Source organism: Balaenoptera acutorostrata, chromosome 7, assembly GCF_949987535.1.
Source record: "Balaenoptera acutorostrata chromosome 7, mBalAcu1.1, whole genome shotgun sequence".
Lineage (NCBI taxonomy): Eukaryota > Metazoa > Chordata > Mammalia > Artiodactyla > Balaenopteridae > Balaenoptera > Balaenoptera acutorostrata.
In genome coordinates, this window is record NC_080070.1 from 29,067,437 (window position 1) to 29,087,093 (window position 19,657).

At 38.2% G+C, this 19,657-nt stretch overlaps 1 protein-coding gene across 14 annotated transcripts in view; it reads left to right on the forward strand.

Moving 5' to 3' along the window:
• The window catches only part of CADPS2 (calcium dependent secretion activator 2), a 545,377-nt gene that overhangs the window by 112,650 nt on the left and 413,070 nt on the right, over window positions 1–19,657 (forward strand). The window lies entirely within an intron of this gene.

Below are 19,657 nucleotides of genomic sequence, written 5' to 3' on the forward strand. Positions count from 1 at the left end.
CCTTGGCCATGTTTCAGAACTTTCCCACCAGTGTGCTGGAACACACTGAAAAGGGACATTTATAATACATACATATATATAAATATATAGAGAGAGGGAGAAAGGGGAAAGGGGGAGGGCTGCTTTGCAGCACAATTCCAGGAAGTACCGTTCACATTTATTCCATACAAAGGATGCTCCCCGGAGGTTTGGAATATGGCGATACTGTCTGTACTGCACTATGAGGCACAAAGTAGAGGGGATTGCGACACCGGAATTGGGTTTGAGGAAAGAATTCACGACTTGATAATATATGATTATGACATGGGAAAATATCTGTGTGTTTGGAAATTCAGTTACATATTAAAGGTATAAATATTTTGAAACCTAATCTTTTGTTAACAAATGTGCAGATTTCTTTTGTAATATGAATGAACTTTCTCATATCAAGATTTCAAAATGACTCTATAAGCATACATAGGTGCTGTTTTACAATGTTAGGATACAAATGATAACAGCAGCTGAACAGGGCTTAGTGACTTGGTTTAACCTCCCTTTCTGACTTTGAATTTTTATTTTGAATCCCTTAGCTGTGTCAGTATGTGTTAATATATATTTATGGAGTCCTTGTAATTTTCAGTTTGTTCATTCTGGTGCTGTCATGTCAATTAAGTTAGCCACCTTTTGAAGCCAGTAATAATCCAATAGCAGAGCTGCAAGGTGGAAATAAAGTATTAACAATTTTCTTAAAAAAACCTTTAGCTTATAAACTTTTTATTAAACTTTTTTGTACCATCAGTATGCTGCGGTAGGAAACAATAAATGATGCTCTGATCCTGTTTCTTCACATAAAAGCTGAAAACAGATGGGACAGTAGCAGCTTGGATTATATTATACTCACTATTTTGTTAACATAACTTAGTGTGGAATTCAGGCAAACTTCTTTAGGAAGCCTTCTTTGGAAGAAAACTATGTGTTAATTGCAATGTTTTCAGAATAAACTCTTGGTGTCAAAGCCTTTACATATTCCTGTCAGTGCAGAACATAAACATAGGCCCTGTTTGAATAATGTCTTATTGGTTTCCTGGTTTTCTTCTACCACACAGACTATCTCATCCTCAGTAGTTTGGATATTTCCCTACAAAACAAGTAGCGTTATTCCAAGCATTACTTTCCAGTGATTTAATTTTTTTTAAAAATAAAATATATATATATATTTAAATTTATTTATTTATTTATTTATTCATTTATTTATGGCTGTGTTGGATCTTCGTTTCTGTACGAGGGCTTCCTCTAGTTGCGGCGAGCGGGGGCCACTCTTCATTGCGGTGTGCGGGCCTCTCATTATCGCGGCCTCTCTTGTTGCAGAGCACAGGCTCCAGACACGCAGGCTCAGTAATTGTGGCTCACGGGCCTAGTTGCTCCGCGGCATGTGGGATCTTCCCAGACCAGGGCTCGAACCCGTGTCCCCTGAATTGGCAGGCAGATTCTCAACCACTGCGCCACCAGGGAAGCCCTAAAATATTTTTAACAGCTGGGGATTCATTAATATGCAATGGAAACTCTTTTGATTTAATAGTTTGAATTAGTGTTGTCTCTGTCATCTGATTTCTTTGTCTCTACTAAAAGTTTTGACAACTGACGCCTTTCCAGTATCCTTTGCTTTGTTGGTCCCATCTGCAAAACAATGTCCATAATATCACATAAGCTGATAAAGTAAGTGACTTTGCAGTGTATGTGAGAGATTTTGGTTTTAGCTCTTAATTGCATGACCTTGAGTTCTTGAGTTCAGTATGATACTCTTGTAACCTAACTCGTGAAACAATTGTCAAGCTATTTAAATTCGTAGTTTTTTAATATTTAAGATGGATGTATTATAGGAAGGTATCAGCCTGGTTTGCTTGGTACTTTTGCTCAAATTGATAATGTTTACATGAAATGAGACATTTTGTTTGCAGAAAATTGTTGGAATACACAAGTCTAGATTTTGTATCGTCCTCATATTGCCTAATTAGTGGCAAAACTTTATTTGTGACTGTCATCGGAAGACATTCTGGATTAAAAAGAAAAGTTGTGCATTTTAGTGGAAAGAGATCTGTAAAAATTAAATCATTTTAGATAAAAACTTCTGAAGGAGACTGAGCTGTTAGGAATTTAGAAACTTGATTTAAAAAAATTAAACCTGTTTTCTTAAGAATGTGTAAATAGAGACTTCAAAAAATTAAAAATAGCATTAGGAAATACTGAGGTATGAATTTGATCTAATTCAATAGTTAAAATTTAGAAATTCACATGATATAGATATTACAATCATGAGATTAAAAAATTGAAATATATATTTCAAAATTCTAAAGACCCTTTACTTAATCCTTTTAATTAAATTGCATTAATTATTTTAGAAGCAAACATTTTTCCAAGTTATCAAATTCCTTGGAGTCACTTTGTTTTTGTTTTATTAACCAATTGTAGATAAATTAATAGTTGATAAAATTCACACAGTCCTATTCAACTTACAAATACTAATATAAGAAGGTAATGACAATAACAAAATAATAATAGTGATAGTAGTAATGGTAACTTCTTTCTATGTTAGAAGGAAGAATTGTGAAAAGCAGAAGCAAATTAAATGGAATGAGAACTAAGTACTTCACATGTGTATGCTAAAAAAATGTTTTGATTATAAAGGAATTGTGACAAAACCTTTCCTACTGACAGATTTGGCCAGAGGTCAGGGAGAGATGAGATTTGTGTAGCCCTGCACCTCACTTGGTGGGGGCACTGATCTACATCAAGTTTTATTTGCCAAAATGACAATTACCTCATTAAGAAAGTTCATGGAGGGAGCTACTTAAATAATATTTAAATGTTATTCAATGGTTTTAAATTTTTGCATAGTGGTTAAAAATTAAACAAATTTTTTTTTTATTCATGACCTGCAGACATTGGTTGGAAAGCTCCTCCCTGTAAAATATTACCCCCAGTAGGTGGGTAGGGGAGTATATATGCCCGCAAGTACATGCAAGCATTTGCGTGTGTGTATATACACAACTGAGTGTGCTTTAAATTACTCATATTATTTTTGACAGCCATTGCTGTTGGCTAACGTGTACTATATTATAAACCAAGATCATAGGAAGGAAAAATTTTGCTTTCTTCAATCATAACTGTATTTGAACACTCCATTCAAAGTATCAGGTTATTCTACAAAGTATTCGAAAATTAGGATATTTTCCCCCAAAATATCACTAAACATTTATTTGAAGGTAGGCTTATTTCTTTGTCTTTCCCATCCCTATCACAGTACTTGGAATGTAGTAGGCTCTCAATAAATACTTGTTGAATTGCTCATTTGCTGAATATTTGAAGAAACGTTAAAAGCAACATAGCCTTTCTGAATAAAAGTTGAGACAGTGAATGCTTCATAAGTATGTAGCATAAAGTGCATCTTTTTCCTGGAAAAGTTCTTCGACTTAATTATACCCTATCAAATTTTATTTCAAAAACATGCTTATAAGATGTATTAATAAGAATCTAACTTATAGATACTAATTGAGTTTAGTGACAAGTAATCTCTTACCTGAGGACTACTGATGAACTTGCTGTACTACAGGACTATCCACTGGGTACTTTCTCCAGATGTCTCTCTTCCGAGAGTGGAAGTGCCAGTCTCAGCATACCAGGCACTCCCATTCATCTTCCCTCCTCCTCTTGCTTCCTTCCTTCCGCCAGCCATCCCTTCTCTTCTTCCTCCTCTTCCTTTTCCTCTACCTCCCTCGATTCCCGATCAGCAGGGAAATTTTTTATTTGATGTGCTGTACCCTTTTAGGAGCAGGTTGTGTCAGCTTAGTCAACTAATGTTAAGCTGCTTTTGTGTTGTAAAGGACTGATGGGTTTGCATACTAACCTGTCGAAGGAATCTTAACAAGGAAGGGGTCCTGGAAAGAGTACAATACCCCAAAGAGTTTGCCTACCAAAATGTCTGGCATTCTATAATGACAAAGGTAGGGTGTGTGACTAACATTTGGAAAATAAATCACAAAACTGTCACGTGGAAGCTTTTGAAATTGTAAAACCCATTTTTTTCACTTTACCTCATGTAATTTCTTGTGATATACTAATGATTTTGGTGCTAAATTATATTCGTGATTGTTAACATATTGCTCTATATTGATCCCTATATTGATGTTATAATTATTCACCTCCCCTTGTAGCCAAATTTCTCCATGATATCCAGGTACATTTCAGGAATTTGCAATACTCAGGACTTCGGAAAGCTTGTCCAAAAGTATAGAATGTGCTCTTCTTTGCTACAAAAAAAATTGGCGGTTGTTCTGTAACTTAGCAATTTAAATAGATATAGGATAAGTGGGGTTTGTTAACAGAATTTTTGTGAGAGAAATTAACTGAAAAGAAACTAACACTAGAATAATGTCTTCAGTATGAAAAATTTTCAGATCTGCTGTAGCACAAAATATTTAAGTTTTCTGTTCTGTATATTCACATCCTATAATATCTTTCAGTTTTTGGCATCTTGAATCCCTTTTGAGTTTTTTTGGACATCTGTTTTGTGAATTTAAGTTTTCTCCTACGAAATGGAGCTGATAGTATTTCTAAATATTAATGAATTAAGTAGCGACTCTCCTTTCAAGCTGGTTTGGCTTGGTGTCTCCCACTAGGTGGGCAGCAGGTGGAGTTGAACCAAAGGGACCCCTTGCACCAGTAGACAGGGTGTTAGGACCAAAATGCATATACCATGGCCAGAGTTACACAGCATTTCACTGTTTCACAAGCCTTTATTTATGCATATTTAGTATAGTGTAGGTTTCCTCTCTAGACCAGTGCTATACATGGGACCTCTGGTCAACAGTGAGTGGCACTGCAGTGGTCCTTCTCCACCTTTGTTGTATTTGGAGGTTTATTCTGTTTGTGTAGCCAGAGGCTTTCCATGTTTATTTGAATTGCTTTAATTTCTTAGGGTATGGCCAGGATATTAGGGTATTTTTAAAAAATAATAATAATAAAAGTTAAAATAAGAAAAAAGCTTGTGGGTTTAGTGTAAAGTCACCACTTTTTGTAAGATCCAGACAAGTGAAGGTTAGGTTGTTCCTAATTAGAAATTTGCTTCAGATGTAAGCATTTCTAGGTTTTCCTAGCAGACAAGATATAACATGTCAGAAGTACTTACGTCTTAAAATATGATTTATAATTATACTAAGCAGAAGATGAATCTGCTCTTATTTCTTTGTCATGAGTAAAAGCCTAATTTAATAATTGGTTTTAGTCCTATCCTGTGTATCATGTGTATCTGTCATTCCACTTCAGGTTGGTCAAAAATTAAAATTCTGGAGGTACAGCCAAGTATTATGGTGTGAAAATCTAAATCAATTCATTGATACCTCCCTACCCTTTGATTTAGTTGGGTGGATTTCTTTTAACTAACGAATACCAGACCCAGCAAATCCCCTAACCTAGCTGAACATCAGACCTCCAGGAACTTAAAAATTGAATAGCTTTCCGGGCCACTCTATTCAGAATTCAGAAGTAGTAGGTATAGGTAAGGTATTCGGTATGTACATTTTTGAAAAAGCTTTTCAAAGTTTGTGATTAGCCAGATTTGGGAAACTTGTTGGTTTTTTATTATAGAAAAATGATCAGACTTTCCTCTTCGTGGCATCTCATCTGTTTGCCTGGATTTAGTCTTACACAGCAGGTTGAGCTCTGCTGTGGAAATTTCCTTTGAGCTTCCTTTTCAGGCAGCACTGAAAAGATTAAGGAGTTGGACGTGACTGGGACTCTGAGACAGTATCAAGTCTGAAGAGGCAAAGATAAACTAGGCAGAAACAGACAGTGCAATGAATGAAAGAATGATGTTATCAAAGAGTTAGCCTGAAGGTCGAAAGCTATAATACAAATGAAATATAGGATGACGAGTTACATTTTAATCTTAGGTAAATAATGGATAATTTTTACTACAAGTATGTCCCAAATATTTCATGAAATACACTTAGAGTAAAAAGATCTCAAATTTTTAAAGTAAATATTTTATCATTACCTATTTATCTGAAATTGAAATTTAATGGGACATCCAGTATATAATTTGGCAGCCCTACTTTGGAAGTCCATTAGTGTGGAAGGAGGATATGGCATACTGCTTAGATGTGGCAGTGTACCACAAAACAGCCTTTCAGCTTAACTAGCCCCAGAAGCAGGCTTTATTTTAAAATACCTGTTTTTTAATCTAAAATGAAAATGCTACATTTTTATTGAAGTATACTTAATTTATAATATATTCAGGTGTGCAATGCAGTGATTCTAAGTTTTTAGACTTTATACTCCAGAAATTGGCTATATTCCCTGAGCTGTATAATATATTTCATTGAAGCTTATTTTACAAATAGTAGTTTGTACCTCTTAGTCCCCTACCCATCCTTCCCCTCTCCACTTTCCTCTCCCACTGGTAACCACTAGTTTTTTCTCTATATCTGTAAGTCTGTTTCTTTTTTGTTATATTCATTAGTTTTGTTTTTTAGATTCCACATATAAGTGATAACATACAGTATTTGTCTGACTTATTTCACTAGCATAATACTCTCTAGGCCTGCCCATGTTGTTGCAAATGGCAAAATTTCATTTTTATGGCTGAGTAGTATTCCATTGTATATATGCACCACATCTTCTTTATCCATTCCTCTGTCAATGGACATTTAGGTTGCTTCCATGTCTTAGCTGTTGTAAACAGCGCTGCAGTGAACACTGGGGTGCATGCGTCCTTTTGAGCCATGTTTTTTTCCATATGTATGCCTGGGAGTGGATTTGCTGGATCATATGGTAGCTCTAATTTTAGTTTCTTAAGGAACCTCCATACTGTTCTCTATAGTGGCTGTACCAATTTACCTTCCCACCAACAGTGTTGGAGTGTTCCCTTTTCTCCACACCCTCTCTAGCATTTATTATTTATAAACTTTTTGATGTTGGCTATTCTGACTGGTGTGAGATGATATCTCATTGTAGTTTTGATTTGCATTTCTATAATAGTTAGTGATGTTGAGCACCTTTTCATGTGTCTCTTGGCCATCTGTATGTCTTCTTTGGAGAAATGTCTATTTAGGTCTTCTGTCCGTCTTTTGATTGGGTTGTGTGTTTTTTTTTTTTTGATATTGAGCAGCATGAGCTGTTTATAAATTTTGGAGGTTAATCCCTTGTGGGTTGCATCATTTGCAAATATTTTCTCCCATTCTGAGGGTTGTCTTTTTGTTCATGGTTTCCTTTGCTGTGCAAAACCTTTTGAGTTTAATTAGGTCCCATTTAAAAAAATCTTCTTATTTCCATTACTCTAGGAGACAGATGCAAAAAGATATTGCTGCGATTTATGTCAGTGTTTTGCCTATGTTTTCCTCCAGGAGTTTTATAGTATCCATCTGGTTTTACATTTAGGTCTTTAATCCATTTTGAGTTTATTTTTGTGTATGGTGTTAAAGAATGTTCTAATTTTTTTTTTTTTTTTAACATGTGGCTGTCCAGTTTTTCCAGCACCATTTATTGAAGAGACTGTCTTTTCTCCATTGTATAGACTTGCCTCCTTTGTTGTAGATTAATTGACCATAGGTGCATGAGTTTATTTCTGGGCTTTCTATCCTGTTCCATTAACCTATATTTCTGTTTTTGTTCCAGTACCTTACTGTTTTGATGACTGTAGATTTGTAGTATAATCTGAAGTCAGGGTCCTCCAGCTCTGTTTTTCTTTCTCAAAATTGCTTTGGCTATTTGGGGTCTTTTGTGTCTCCATACAAATTTTAAGATTTTTTGTTCTACTTCTGTGAAAAATGCCATTGGTAATTTGATAAGGAGTGCATTGAATCTGTAGATTGCTTTGGGTAGCACAGTCATTTTCACAATATTGATTCTTCCAAAACAATATCATATATCTTTCCATCTGACTGTGTCATCTTTGATTTCTTTCATCAGCATCTTATAGTTTTCTGAGTACAGGTCTTTTGCCTCCTTAGGTAGGTTTATTTCTAGGTAGTTTATTCTTTCTTATGTGATGGTAAATGGGATTGTTTCTTTAATTTCTCTTTCTGATCTTTCATTGTTAGTGTAAGGCCAGTGTTGCCTTAATGACTTTCTGTCTGGATGATCAGTCCATTGATGTCAGTGGGGTGTTAAAGTCCCCTAGTATTATTGTGTTACTGTGGATTTCTCCCTTTTGTCTGTTAATATTTTCTTTATATATTTAGGTGGTCCTGTGTTGGGTGCATATATATTTATAATTATTATATTTTCTTCTTGGATTGATCCCTTAATCATTATGTAATGTCCTTCTTTGTCTCTTGTAACAGTCTTTGTTTTAAAGTCTATTTTGTTTGATATAAGTATTGCTACCCTGGCTTTCTTCTGATTTCCATTTGTATGGAATCCCTTTTTCCACCCCCTAACCTTCATTCTGCATGTGTCCTTAGATCTGAAGTGAGTCTCTTGTTAGCAGCATATGTGTCTTGCTTTTGTATTGATTCAGCCACTCTCTTTTGACTGGAGTATTTAATCCATTTACATTTAAAATGATTATTGATATGTATGTACTTACTGGCATTTGGTTAATTGTTTTGGGGTTGTTTTTGTAGTTCTTTTTTGTTCTTCTCCTTCTGTTCTCTTCCCTTGTGATTTGATGACCATCTTTAGTGTTTGGATCCTTTCTCTTTTTTTTTTTAAATTTATTTATTATTTATTTATTATTTATTTTTGGCTGTGTTGGGTCTTCGTTTCTGTGCCAGGGCTTTCTCCAGTTGCGGCAAGTGGGGGCCACTCTTCATCGCGGTGCGCGGGCCTCTCACTGTCGCGGCCTCTCTTGTTGCGGAGCACAGGCTCCAGACGCGCAGGCTCAGTAGTTGTGGCTTACGGGCCTAGTTGCTCCGTGGCATGTGGGATCTTCCCAGACCAGGGCTCGAACCCGTGTCCCCTGCATTGGCAGGCAGATTCTCAACCACTGTGCCACCAGGGAAGCCCCCTTTCTCTTTTTTGTGTATCTATGACAGAATTTTGGTTTTTGGTTAACATGAGGTTTATATATAGCAATCTATAGATATGTATCTCTTAATTTCAAATGTATTTTAACAACCCTCCATTTTAAATTCTCTTCCTTTCACAATTACTATTTTTGTTTACATCTGTTTTGTGTATGCCTTGATTGCTTATTATGGATATAGTGATTTTATTACTTTTTAAAAAAACTTTCCTGTGCTAGTATTGTACATAGTTGACTTACTACCTTTACTGCATATTTGCCTTTACTGGTGAGACTTTCCCTTTTGTAACTTTTATGTTTATAGTTTTGGCCTTTTCTTTTTCACCTACAGAAATCCTTTTAACATTCCTTGTGAAGCAGTTCAGGTGGTGCTGAACTCTTTTAGCTTTTGCTTGGCTGTATACTTTTGATCTCTCAATCAAATCTGAATGAGGGCCTTGCTGGGTAGAGTAATCTTGGTTTTAGGTTTTTCCTTTTCATCACTTTAAATATTTAGTGTCGATCCCTTCTGGCATGCAGAGTTTCTGCTGAAAAGTCAGTTGATAGCCTTATGGGGGGGGTTCTTTTTTAAATCTAATGTTGTTTTTCCCTTGCTACTTTTAATATTTTCTTTTTCTTTAATATTTGCTGTGTTAATTACAGTGCATTTTGGTGTGGCCCTCTTTGGGTTGATCCTGTTTGGGACTCTGTGCTTTGTTTCCTTTCCCAAGTTAGGGAAATTTTCAGCTATTATGTCTTTAAATATGTTCTCTGCCCCTTTCTCTCTTGCTTCTCCTTCTAGAACCCCTATAACCTGAATGTTGGAACATTTGATGTTGTCCTGGAGGTCTCCAATTGCCTTCGTCTTTTTTTTTTCCCTAGTTTTCTTTTTTTTTGGCTGCACCACATGGCATGTGGGATCTTAGTTCCCTGACCAGGGATCGAACTCATGCCCCCTGTATTGGAAGCACGGAGTCTCAACCACTGGACCGCCAGGAAAGTCCTGCCCTCATTTCTTTTTCCTTTTTCTTTTTTCTTTTATTCTGTTCAGCTTCAGTGATTTCCATGACTGTCCTGCAGCTCAGTGATCTATTCCTCTGTGTCACTTAGTTTACTGTTAATTCCATCTAGTGTATTTTCCATGTCACTTATTATATTCTTCATCTGTTTGGTTGTCCTTTATATTTTTCCTTTGTTAAAAAAAAAAATTCTAACTTTCTTGCCCTGCTCATCCAGTCTTCTTCTCCTGTCATCTTCGATCATCTTTACACCATTACCTTGAACTCTTTCTTGGGTAAATTGCTTATCTCCACCTCACTTAGTTCTTGTTCCTTCATTTGGAACTTGTTCCTCTGTTGCCTCATTTTGCCTAACTTGTTGTTTTTTATTTCTAGGTATCTGGTAAGTTAGTTACATTTCCCAACCTTGGAGAAGTAACGGTTTGTTGGAGACATCCTATGTATCCTAGCAGTGCATTCCCCTCTAGTCACTAGAGCTATATGCTCTAGGATTGCCCTCCAAGTGGGCTGTGTGGATCCTTTGGTTGTGACAGGCTGACTACTATGGGTGGTCTGGTAGGCATGGCCAGCTCCTGGTTTGGTTGGCTGCCAGCTCCTGCCTTCTTCTGAGGCTGCCAACTGCTGATTGGCGGGTTGGTTCATGAGGTGGCTGGCTGGGGAACCCTCGGGGTTCCTGGGGCTAGTGCTGGCTCACTGGAGGGCGGAGTTGGGGTCCAGGTGATCCTGAGGTTGGTACCTGCCCACTAGTGAGCAGAGCCATGTCCTGTGGTCTGGCTGCAGGGCCCAGATGTCCCAGAGCTGGTGTCGGACCACTGGTAGGTGGAGCCGCCCCCTAGTTGTTCTGTAAATGGTTGTAATTTTGGCGTGTCTGTGAGAGGAGGTGAGCTCAGGGTCCTTCTACTCTGCCATCCTTGAAACTCCCTCTACCTGTTTGTTTTTTATCTTGTTTATCACTTGAAAACTAGCTTCGTAAGTAGTAGAATAGACCCTCATTTTGTTTTTCTCTCTTAATCAGAAAATCATTATATATTCTCCTTATTTGACCTCACTTGGTGAACAAATGTGCTAAGCATTTGCCTTTATTTATCAGCAGTCTTCTGTACTTGAATTCAGAATTGGTTTTAGAATCCAAAAGTCTAAAGCAAGTATTTATATCATGCTAGTCTAGGTGTTCAGTTCTTTTAATGTTGCTCTTGAAGAGGATTTTTATCTGTTTAATCTTCACAAATCCTTGAGTTTGCCAACATATATGATGTCTTAGAGGTAGTATAACATTTTTTTGCTGGATAAATTTTGTAAAGTTAAAGAAGGAAATAAATACGAAATAATTTTCATTGTTAAGGGAGCAATGTGACCCTGGCATTTTTGTCCCTAAGTATGTAGATATAAATGCAGTAATCAATATGATTTAACTTATTTTGAAATTTTTAAAGTTGTTGCAGCTAAGATTTCTGTTCTAGGTAGAGGTAGAATTTTGTTATTTCTTAGGGAATTTGTGTTAGACATAAGGAGATATTAGTCTTGATATTTTGAGTGTGGTTTTCCAGTTCAGGCCTCCTTATTGGACAGGTCAGGACAGAACAGCAGTGCGTTGCCCACACAGTAGCCATCCTCTAGCTACTCTTCTTCCTTAACAGGCCTTTGGTTTTATTCAGATATATAGTCCGTATTTTTATACAGGAGTGGCTGGATTCTTCTTGCCTCTGGGTGACTTTTCATTGGTCAGTCATGATATTTCCTTTACTTTCCCTCAGTGGTTTCTTTAGGAATGGATGCATGAATCATTTCTGGCCAGTGACCTGTGGGGGAAGATCTGCTGGAGGGTGTGCTGTTTCTGGGAAAGTTTTCTCCTCCCTCTTTCCATTTTTCAGAATGAAAATATTTTCTTCAATCCTTGGTTATTGTTGTGAGGATGCTTTGCATAGAGTTAATATGGACGACTTTGGAGACAGTAAATCTGAGAACAAGCCAACATATGGAGGATATAGACTTACTGATAAGGCTTGGGCCCTTGGTGACTTCATCGAGTGACCAAGTTAACTGACTCTGGAACCCTCTTACCTTTGGACTTGTTGAGAAATGTGATAATCAGCCTTTTTATTGTTTAACAGACTATTTTGAGTTGGGGCTTCTGCAACTTTCAGTCAAATGCACCCTCACTAAATTAAAGGAGTAAGGTAGACTTAATGCTTTTCTTATTAGATTGTACCACTGTGTGTGTCAGAAGGATGGGTCCACAAAGATGGCAAGCTGAAAGTTCCTTACCTTCCTTCCTATTCTTCTGTTTTTCCTTTATAGCGAGACATTTCTCCTCCATGACATACCTACTTTAGAAAGAAAGTAAAAACTTCAAACACTTCTTTGGAAAGCAAATTTATATCATGTTTTCTTCTTTCAAAAGGAACTATTTCGAACTGCTTACTATCTACTGGAAAAGGCCGTTGTGTGGCTTGGAGCTGGTCAGTGTGTCTGAGCTTTTAGGCCAGCATGTGTCTACTGCTGAGCCTGTCTGAATTCCTTATAATGAATATAAAATCACTGTTTCTTGCAAATATGTTTTCAGCATACGGAACTTTGTCATGAAATACCAGATGGTTCTGAGGCACAAAGTTCTTCCTCCCTGAGAACAATATCATCTGCATAACAGAGCCACTCACACTGCAGCTCAACTGAGAAATCCTTTGCTTTTTCTGCAGGCCTCACCAAGTCTGGCCAGGAACTTATTATTTGGACAACACATAAGCTATCTTGGAATTCTTTTCTAAGACTGTTTGTTCCCTATTCCTCCCTCAATTATATCACTGCTAGTGTCTTTTGTCAATGGCTGTGACAGGATACATTCCCAGAAAAGCAGTAGTGAATGGTGATATTGTCTTCCACTCTGGATTTTCTTCACCAATAGATAAATTCACAATCAACAAACATTGTACTAAGTGGGGAAGGGGGATACAGAGATGACTGGCATTGCTGTTTAAGGGGTCTGTACCCTAGTAAGGAGAAAGCCACATTCAGCAAATGATAGATGAATGTATGAGGTGCAGAAGTGACAGAGAGGTTGGGATGACTTAATTTGGGGGGAGCTGAAGGAAGATGATTTCTAGGAGGTTTCATCTGAGTTATGTTCCTAAAGGATGAAAGGATATTCCAGGCAGGGGGAAGTGTTTGCAAAGGCTCAGTAATGTGGATGAGAATGAGATGATGTTTTGGAGGTAAATGGGAAGAAGGGGAGCTTTTACTTGCCTCTTCAGTCCGATCAAATCCCATGTCCCGCTTTCCTAGGCTCTGGTAGCCCCGTGTCTTTACCTGGGTATGGAGATGTGATTTGGGGAGTTCCAGAAGAAACCCCAAGGGTAGCCAGTGGCTAAGAGCATGCTGGTAGGTGTACCTGTCCCTGCCCCCAAATCGCATGAACTGGACCACTTTTAATTTCTCTGGGTCTTCGCTTCCTCCTATTTGAAACAAAAAATCCACCTTATAGGAAGTTTGAAATAATACTTGTAATGAGGTTAGAAATGTGCTTCTTATGTAGTAAGTTGTCAATTAGTATAACCTATTGGGTATTAGTATAAGCTACTGGGTATTAAATTACACATTAAATTTAGTCAAGGGGAAATTATATTGTCTCAAAAGGGCAGTTCCCTCATGATGTACCTTGACATAATTCACTAGTGTTATTTGTAGGAAACCATTGACTAGAGTTTGAAAGATGGCTCATGACGACAGACTCTTCTGACTTTGTAGGACTATAAGGTAGAAAAGCTTGTCCTGAACTATCTCCTATTCCTGCCTTTTTTCCATAGTAAACTTCCCAGACTACTTGGTTGAGGAAGGCTTATTGATTTTTGTCAGACCTTAATGGGGGAAGGAGTGACTTTTGGTTGTAGTAAGAAGTTCTCAGAGTAGCTCCTAAGGTTTGTTTCTCTTCGAAACTTCTACCCTGCCCCCGACTCCCAGCCCCCAGTTATCTCTGAATTGCTAGATTGCTAAGGCTGTTATTATTTTTGGTGATTGGTGTATTAGTCAGGGTTCTCTAGAGATAGAAGCCCAATAGGAGATTATATATATAAACATCATATAGGAATTGGCTCATGCAGTATGGAGGCCAAAAAGTCCCACAGTCTGCCCTCTGCAAGCTGGAGAAGCCAGGAAAGCTTGTGATATACTTCAGTCTGAGTCGAAAGGCCCCAAGAAGCAGGAGCTCTGATGTCCCCGGGCCAGAAAAGATTGACCTCCCAGCTCAAGGAAAGAGAGAGAATTTGCCATTCTTTAACCTTTTTTGTTGTATTCAGCTGTCAGTGAATTATGTGATGCCTGCCCACGTTGGTGAGGGTGGATCTCTTTACTCGGTCTACTGAATCAAATGCTAATCTCTTCTAGAAACACCATGATAGACACACTCAGAAATAACTTTTTACCAGCTTTCTGGGTATCCCCTTGTTCAGTCAAGTTGACACATAAAATTAACCATCACAATTGGTTTTGCTTTTGATGAGGTTATGTTATTAATGGGGACGATTAGAAGTTATTGTCATAGATCTGTTTCACTCTGGTGGGTGAAACAGATGCTAATGAAAAAGCAGGTTTGGGGAGGATAATCAGCAACAAGACTTGCCAGTTTTCTCTCTTACCTACCTATCGCCATGTTCAGGAATATGAGACAGTCCTGTTGAATAACTCCTCAGCACTTAGCTTGATTGTCTTTTGTAAGACTAGGCTGAATGAAGACTCAGTCATATAAGGACATGCCAATGGGATGGGGGCACGCAGGGTTGGGTAAAAAATGTGGGCTTGGATTCAGGAGAGACCTAGGTTAGGGTCCTAGTTCTATGAGCGAACTGATTTTGTATCTTAACCTCTCTGTTTTCTTATCCATAACATGGGACTAATAACACCTACTTCACTCTCTGACAGTGAAAAATGCTAGGCAAATACCTAGGTTTTGCATTTTGGCCTTTGTTCAGTTTCTCTTCAATCACTTATACCACAGACTTCGTCACAAGATTTATACTGTGGGGCCTGCTGCTGTGAGTGAGGCCACCCATGTTTTGCATGGTGCAGCGAGGCCTCGTTCACTTGTGTCTTCAAGGGGCATTTCACCATCTTGCACATTTCTCTATACTGGTGCTGTTCAATTGAAATATAGCGGGAGCCACATAGGTACTTCAGATTTTTCTAGTAGCAATATTAAAACATTATTAAAATGATAAAGGTCATGTTAATAATTTATTTTACCCCATGTATCCAAAACATTTTTTCAACATGTAACCACTATGCAAGTGTTAGTGAGATGTTTCATAATCTTCTTTTTCTTGTGTAGAGTATTTGAATCCAGTATGTGTTTCGACATAGAGCATGTGTTGACTTGGGCTAGCAACATTTCAAGTGCTCAGTAGCCACGTGTGGTTAATGGCTCCTAGATGGGACAACCCAGCTCTGGACAGTCTATTGTTGATTGTTCATCTGCATCCATCTTTTTTTTTTTTTAATTTAATTTAATTGATTTATTTTTTAGACAGCAGGTTCTTATTAGTTATCTGTTTTATACATATTAGCGTATATATGTCAATCCCCAAATCCCAATTCATCCCACCACCCCCCACCCCGACTTACCCCCTTTGGTGTCCATACATTTGTTCTCTACATCTGTGTCTCTATTTCTGCCTTGCAAACCTGTTCACTTGTACCATTTTTCTAGATTCCACATATATGTGTTAATATACAACATTTGTTTTTCTCTTTCTGACTTACTTCACTCTCTGTGACAGTCTCTAGACCCATCCACGTCTCTACGAATGACCCAATTTCGTTCCCTTTTATGGCTGAGTAATATTCCACTGTATATATGTACCACATCTTCTTTATCCATTCGTCTGTCGATGGGCATTTAGGTTGCTTCCATGACCTGGCTGTTGTAAATAGTGCTGCAATGACATTGGGGTGCATGTGTCTTTTTGAATTACGGTTTTCTCTGGGTATATGCCCAGTAGTGGGATTGCTGGGTCATATGGCAATTCTATTTTTAGTTTTTTAAGGAACCTCCGTACTGGTCTCCATAGTGGCTGTATCAATTTACATTCCCACCAACAGTGCAAGAGGGTTCCCTTTTCTCCACACCCTCTCCAGCATTTGTTGTTTGTAGATTTTCTGATGATGCCCATTCTAACTGGTGTGAGGTGATACCTCGTTGTAGTTTTGATTTGCATTTCTCTAATAATTAGTGATGTTGAGCAGCTTTTCATGTGCTTCTTGGACATCTGTATGTCTTCTTTGGAGAAATGTCTATTTAGGTCTTCTGCCCATTTCTGGATTGGGTTGTTTGTTTTTTTAATATTGAGCTGCATGAGCTGTTATGTATATTTTGGAGATTAATCCTTTGTTGATTCATTTGCAAATATTTTCTCCCATTCTGAGGGTTGTCTTTTCATCTTGTTTGTAGTTTCCTTTGCTGTGCAAAAGCTTTGAAGTTTCATTAGGTCCCATTTGTTATTTTGTTATTTTTGTTTTTATTTCTATTACTCTAGGAGGTGGATCAAAAAAATGGAGGCCATTTCATTTAGTTGTTTTTCTGGGGTGTTACCTTGTTCCTTCATCTGGTACATAGTCCTCTGCCTTTTCATTTTGTCTGTGTTTCTGTGAATGTGGTTTTTGTTCCACAGGCTGCAGGAATTGTAGTTCTTTTTGCTTCTGCTCTCTGCCCTCTGGTGGATGAGACTATCTGAGAGGCTTTTACCTGCATCCATGTTAAGATTCAGCATTGTCTGCTGCTTCTTTAGTTGTTGAAATAACATCACCGTGTGTTTCTTTTTAAGAATTTTTTTGATGTGGACCATTTTTAAAGTCTGTTGAATTTGTTACAGTATTGCTTCTGTGTTTTGTTTCTTTGGCCACGAGGCATGTGGGGTCTTAGCTCCCCAACCACGCATCAGACCCTCACCCCCTCCATTGGAAGGTGAAATCTCAACCATTGTACCGCCAGGAAAGTCCACACCACATGTTTCTGACAACAACCCTACTAAATGTGCATTATTAGTCTCCTCGTTGTCTAGGTGAACAACTTGAGGTTAAGTGACCCGTGGAAGACCCTACAAATTTTGGGTGGATCCTGGATACAGACAGTAGTCTTAAACCAGAGCCTGTGCTCTTACTCACTCTAATGCCCTGTTAGTCATATATAACCTTGTTAAATAATGAAATGAGTAAAGATATCTATGATAGGCTGTTTTCTCATCCACTGTAGTGGTTTGAGGCACTATTTTAGAATGGGATTAGTGCTGTGAGGTACAATCAAGTTCTTATCCTAAAGTTAGTTTTATTGTAGTGGGGGGACTTAAATAAGCAAATACATGCAGGAATTACACACCTCTTATTGAAAAAAAAAATGTGGCTGTGAGGGAAACAGAATAATATGGAGGTTGGAAAGAATATAGGCTTTAGATCAGGATACTGGTTGAGATTCTGCCCTTGTCACTTCCTAGATGTGACATTAGGTGAGATGCTTAACTTCCTCATTTGTGAAATGAGGATGAACTTTCTAGAAGATTTAGGGAGATTTAATGAGACATGCGTGAAATGTGCTCAGTACAATGCAGCAAGGAAATTCATAGAATCATGGATTTAACTTCCCTAGTTTCAGTGTTCACCAGGAGCTCCCCTCCCCCAAGCCAGTCCCCTGTAATGACTTGTAATTTTGCTGAGGCTTTAATTCAACTAGGAGGTCAGTGAGAGTGTGGATAGAAGTCACACTTAGCAGCTGGGCAAGCCTAGCCTGGGAGCCATTTGTCCACAGTGCAATGGGATTTTTCTGCTCTGTACTCATCATTTAGTATACCTTTTATTATAAAATATGTTAAAGCAGTATTTGCAAATTTGGGGCTTTCTAAAATTTCCCCTTTTCCATACTGTGGGACAATAGAACTCTGTCAAACAAACTTTATTTTTAGTCTACCTCAGGCACTTAGAATCTGGTGTTCCCTGTTCATTGGGGCAAGTTCACTGGATAAGGAGTTTTTCCATATAAGATAACATATGGAAAGAAGATTTTGTTTTAGAGTAAATTGAGATAAACCTACTAGCCAGGGATGGTAGTGCTGTGGCATTTTCTCCCTGACGGGGTATCTCATTGGGATTTCTATCAGTTAGGATTTGGTTCCGTCACATATGACCAGTGAGCCCAAGCCCCTCCCTCCCCCCCAAGAGTGATCTGTACCTGTAGATGCTTATCTCTCTCTCACATAAAGGAAGTTGGGAGGGAGGTGGCAGTCCGGTGTTGTAATGGCTGCTTCACATTTGGGAGAGTCTCAGGCTCTCATTTTGTTGCTTCACCATCTTCATGGGCCAAGCTGATATTCCCAGCTAGCACATCAAATTCCAGCCAGTGGCAAAAGAAGAAAGAGAAAGAGGCAAAAAGTGCTTGCTTTAGCTATTGTTTATGGTTTCCTGCAAGTCACATATACTTTTGCCTACATCTTGTTGGCTTTAACTTAGTCACTTGACCATGTCCACTGTCAAGTGAGGCTGGTATTTGTAGTCTTAGATGGGCATATTCACTGTCCCAAGTATCTGCACCTGTAGAAGAGAGTGAGAAATTATTTGGATAGGAAATTGTTAATAGCAGTGACTCCCACAGGGTATTATAACGTGTGAAATGGGCCAGAGGCTCTTTGTTGTTCTCTTCCGACGTGCAGTTTGGGGAGGTCTGTTTCAGAAAGGCTCTGATGATTTTGCCCCAGTGGTTTTATGCAGATCTTTCTGGTAGAGTGTCCATAGGAAGGGAAAAAGAAAACAATACCTATCCTATAGTCTTTTCCTGCTAATGTCTTTTGCTGTATCTCATTAACGGGTGTTAAAGTTATGCCTTTGTGCATTTCAGAGACCATCTGTGCCTGGAATAAATCCTTTTACGTCCTTGAGAAGTGCCTGTCTTTCTACTTTCTTTAAAGTATGTGCGCACACCGACACCCACCCTCCCGGAGGAGGTACGTACCCACTGGTCACCTGCCACTGTGCTATAGAGTCTGACCTTGGCCTCCTTCACTTACCAGGAGGTAATGCAGCCCCACCATGAGTGTTCCGACTCATGACGGGGCTGCAGGGCAAGGCAGGCTCTGCACAGCAGTGGTTGCCAGGTTCCTGAGTAGCATAATGGGTGGTCTTCTGCTGCAGTCAAGATCCAGGCATAAGGCTTCAGCTGATCATGACTTAGAATGAAAAGGCTAGGATATGATTTGAACAGGGACAAAAAACCCCTCCAAAAACAAAAAACACTCTAGGTTGCATAAGACATCTCTGAACTCAAGAAATTAAGCATTTTTTCTGAGGCCACTATTATTATGGGTAAATTATCACTGCCAGCCAAGATTTATGAAACTTAGCTTTTACTGTCAGTATTTGAAATGTTCTTTTTATAAGGTAAATCTCTTGGTGGTATTTAGATGTTTGCAAGGATATTTATGTTCTAGTTAAGGTTTTGCAATTTGGTTTCATATAAAAAGCTCTTCTTAAAATTCCCATTAGATAATTTCTGGTGGTCCGTTTTTTTACTTTTGAAAAATATTTTATTCATTCAATAGTAAATATACTAGGGTGAAGACAGTATATGGGCAAAACTAAAATATAGGCTGACTAATAAAACCAGCTGCCCTCCAAAATGTTAATTGGT